This window comes from Dioscorea cayenensis, chromosome 9, assembly GCF_009730915.1.
Source record: "Dioscorea cayenensis subsp. rotundata cultivar TDr96_F1 chromosome 9, TDr96_F1_v2_PseudoChromosome.rev07_lg8_w22 25.fasta, whole genome shotgun sequence".
NCBI classification, from domain to species: Eukaryota; Viridiplantae; Streptophyta; class Magnoliopsida; order Dioscoreales; family Dioscoreaceae; genus Dioscorea; species Dioscorea cayenensis.
The window spans coordinates 14,553,000-14,557,977 of record NC_052479.1 but is presented as its reverse complement, the minus strand read 5'-3'; positions in this window follow the sequence as shown (position 1 = coordinate 14,557,977).

The window sequence follows — 4,978 nt, the reverse complement described above, 5'->3', positions numbered from 1 at the left end:
CATACAATCAAGTCTCCAAGAGTGGAACTCACAATAAACATCAATTAATTGAAAGCATAATAAAGAGGTTCAATGAAACTAATACATCCTAGGGTTCACAAATATCCAAGTACCCACTAGGGGTTTAGCTCCTCATGGAGTTAGATACAGTTAATACAATCGAATATAAAAACAAAGAATCCATAGAAAACCCCATCATTAGTCGTGGTGATGGTCTTGTGGAGAGTCCTCTACTCGTAGCAAGGGTCCCTTTGTTTAGCCTAGGATACACCTCACCGGATCGGCATCGAAGAAAGCTCTCCCACTAACCATCTTCCAAACGGCACGCGATGTTGGAGCTATAGAACCTCTCCAAAGCTCTAGCCAATACTTCTTAAAACCCTATCCGTTATCCTCTCTCAAGTTGGCTAAAAGATGGAGAAAAAAATGCTGAAATCAGGGCTGAAATCGGCTTTTAAGGGGATGGAATCGGGCGTGTAGATTTTTTTCACATGCAGGCGTGGAATTTCCACACCCGTGTGGATTCTATGTTTTCCTATTTTCTCGGCTAGCTGTAAATAGTGCTATTGCAGTATTTTTGCTACAGTGTTTTGTACAATACCCTGCTAAAGTACCTGCTTAAAATACTCCAGAATCCATACTTTCATCTAGGTAACGCAAACGGGCACACATTTACGTCATGGATCGCCTTCCTTCTTTAATAACAAATATTTTGGTGGAGATCTTGCTCTATATGCACAAGTCGAATACTTGAATGTGGCTGCCCTTGTGCCCTCCAAATAGTTGTGCTAACTCAATTATAAGGAGGTTGGCACACATTCCCGCATCACGGAACCCGACTTATGTCTTCGCGATTTTGAACCTTAGCAAGATTTCCTCCAAATTAGTGCATTACGACCTACATTGGCTTTTTTTCTCTCATAATCGGCCTCACAACCCTACCTGCATAAAAGTAACATAAATACACCCATATTAGCATTAAAACCCGAGAAAAAGTAATGCTCAACATAAGGGAAAAGAATGCTTTGCATTCCTATCGCACAAGCACTTATCAAACTCCCCCACACTTAAGCTTTTTGCTTGTCCTCAAGCAAAAATTAAAACATTATGAGCATGGATGAAGGAAATATTGGAATTCCTTGGCCTAAGGTTCACCAAGGCACACAAAGAGGGCATTCTACATGTAAGGGAAATTTCCACACTAAATACGAAAAATCAATGCTCTAGCTAAAAACTTGAATAAAAAAAGATGACAAATCCGAAATCATGTAAGTGTGTGAACTCACTCAAAACAACCCAAAGTATACTCCTCACTGTTCTAAATACAAGGGACTTATTTATCTACAAAAAGTAAGAAAAATTTCAAAAATGGTAGTAGCTTCACACATTCTCTAAGGTAGCCCTTTCCAAAGCGGTCGCTAAGGTGGCTTTCACACTTTCGAAGTGGTAGCTCTTTCTATCGGAGTGGTAGCTTTCAATCATACTATAAGATAGCTCTTCCTCTCATTAGGGCATAACTAGTATCCGACTTATGAGAGTAGCTTCATACTTCATAGGTGGTAGCTCTTTCCACCCGACAAGCACAAATAAACAATAAAACTATTTTGTTCCTTCGTTTCATTTTTTCCAGTTTTTTCAGAATAAACACAAGAAACAACTATAACTAGTCCCTTATACATCAAACATGAGTTTCCAAAAGAGTTAAAAAGAGTGAGTAGTGCAACAAGTGTCAATCGGGGCAAAAAAATTCCTAGAAATTCAAGCAAAAATTGTAGCATGAAAACATTCAAACTTATAAATTCTACTAAACTCAAGAATACAATCAATGCAACTAAGGTAAACCGCCATTGGCTATGTCGAGCATGTATATCAATCAAAACTAGTATAAAAAGAGATGCATGCACTATTAAACTCTCACCCTACACTTAAGTCGTAGATTGTCCCCAATGTACACATGCAAGCTCATTCATAATGTAAATCAATTAAATTTAGATGTGGGAGAAGCAACCAAAACAATACTCCCCTGACACCTAGTGTTGCATTTGATGGAGCTTAGTCCTTGGAAGTGTTGTTCCAACAGGTTGCAAAGCTTATACGGCCAAATACCGAAACACTTTGGCCTTGCCAATGATTAAGTCTCAATTCCCCATGATGACAAGACCATCCACACTGCATACAAGAGGGGTTCGATGAAGCTCAATAAAAATGAACATAACTCGAGTATATGAAAGATAAGACAATGAATATAACTTCGAGATACAAAATGAAAATAAACTTCGGAAGGAAATGTCCTTTTCCGAGTATACAAGTCTAAAATAAAATGCGGAAGTAAAAGACGAGGAAAATAAAATCAAGTGTTGATGTCATCCTCTGGCTCTGCTGCTGCTGCTGCTACTGGTGATGAAGTACATGGTGGGTTAACGCAGTCGGAATAGGGGATGGAGGTACGAGAGATACTTGGGGGAGTTCTCGGCCGACGTGACAAATGACGATTCACAGTCTCGCTCTAAGATCTCTATGTAATATGTCAAAATGTGCCATGAACTCCATATACTATGTGGCGTACGCAACCCTAATACTCGGCAATCTCACTCGACCCTCACTACCTCCTCAGTCCAGTATCATCCTCATAGTGCTCTCGAGCCTCTCAAAGCGATACTGGGCTTGAGATGGTGAAAAATGAGCACTGTGGGTGGGTCCTCCGATCACCGGAGGTGCTCTCGGTCTCCATAGGTGCTGCACTAAGGCTCTAAAGGCGATTGAGACCCCTACGGGTTGGTTTTAGTCAGATACAAGAGGCTCTGAGTGGGTACATATTCGAGCACATAAATACCACCCGGGATATTTTCTGATCATACCCATGAGTCTCATTGTTTCTAGCCCAAGGGGTGCTGGTATTATTGTTTTCTTGGCACCTCTGATCGTATCTCATACACCCATCCCCAAGATGAGTCTAGTAATGTATGGGCTCGAGAAAAATGACACCAAGCCTAGGATCACTGTCCTTGGTGCTTCGGATACTCTGCTAAGATGTGTCCCCAAATGAATCGGCTCATTTTTGTACCATAGAGTGTAAATATAGAAGTTCCTACTTGCTTAGGACTCTATCATCGCCACTAACCATTCACGACCTACTCAAGATGGCGTGAAGATATCACGTAACTAGGGTCGAGAAAGGCATGAAGCCTTAGACACTCCTTGTTCATATCATCCTTTAGCACATAGTATTCTATATGCTTTCACGGGAGTTAAGCCTCTGAAATGTCAATTGGTAGATCCTCATACTCCTCCATCTCGATGAAACCCCTCGTCATATAAACCAAACCCTAACGGAGAAGCTGCGTGAGCTCATACTCGTGATGCTACCCAAAAGCTATGAGGCCCGAGATGGCGTTAACGCTATCAAAAATGAGCATAAGAGTTGTCAAACTCAAATGAAAGCGAGCACCTCTAATGTGATTAGGCGGATAGTCGAGGGTCACAAATAATCAATAGCTTGCCTAACTACCCACTTATAGTAACTCCTCGACCTCATCAGACATGTCATGTGCTAATTGTACCTCCCTAAGGGAGCTCACATCCAGGATTCGTGTCTGACCGATTTTAAGCTTCACTAGTGGCATAAATCGAGCTTGATGTAGGGGAAGTGTAAATTCCATGCTTTCTGGTTCAGGAGTAGGCTCTCTGGGATGCTTACAAGCTGCCTTCTTCGATCCGGGAGCCATACACGCATATATTAGAAAAAGGAATCAATCAAATTCATTCATAACTTAATAACGCGAGGAATCCACACGGTCATGTGTAAATTCCACACGCCTGTGGATTCACGAGGCGTGAAAACGACTTGACCCTTTGTGGAAAAATCAACAAATACACCTCTTCCTCCATTCAAGAGCTCATTAAAAACATATCACAGTGATTTTAGCATGAAAATGAGGGCACATTCTCCGGTTTAATCGAAGAAAATTGAATAGAATCGACTTAGGGTAGTGACCGTCCGAATATCGTGTATATACGCGCATAGCTGCGGTGTCGAAGTAATAATTACCCGGTGAGTGGGTAGTCGAATCCACGAGGAGCAGAGTATTAGTATTAACCAATTCTTAATTATCTAATCGAAATCAATGGATATGATGAAATGAACTAATTGCAAGAGAATTAATAAGCAAGCAAGCGAGCAAGAAAAATGAGTAAAGGAGATCTCAATCAATAAAGATGAGGTATCCGAGGCAATGCTCCCCCTAGGATCTAACATGAAGCTCACGATTCAGCTAAATGCTTCTAAGCCGAGTCTAATGAGTCAAGGTAATCCAAGAACAACCGGTCCTTGCCTCCAAGCCACGGTACTAGTCTCCCTACAAGGTCCCGTACGGAGAAATCACTCGAGTCTCAACACCTCACACCCCATATGACCGCGAATACGCTCTAGGGACACCTAAGAGTGAAAACCCGATTCCCTAAGGATAGATCCAACCCTAATTTCCCGGTGAAGGGATCTCTAACCCCCTACAAGGTCTCGATTGGAGAAATCTCTCCAATCTCACGCCTCACACCAAATATGGTTGCATAGAGTTTAGGGAATACGAAGATAGGGAAACACTCGATCGGAAGGGAGAGGGACACTCCACTATCTCATGACTCACCCTCTCAACCCTCTTTAACCTTGATGTTCTAACTTTAATGGAGACCTCTCTCACATCAAAGTAACAAATCATGCAAATCCAATCAACCTCAAGGGATTAATTAAAAGAAGCAAGCAATGGGAATACAAGGTTAAAAGACTCAAATCAACTCGAATTAATAGAAACATAAAAGCAAATCATTACAAAAACATAAATCCTAGGGTTCACATGCCCAAATAACTACTAAGGTTTAGCCCTCCATGGAGCAAGTTACAAAACAATGATTATTACAATGAAAAAGCAATGAAAGCGTGAAGTAAAACCCCTTAAATTCGTGATGATGGCCTTGATGGGTT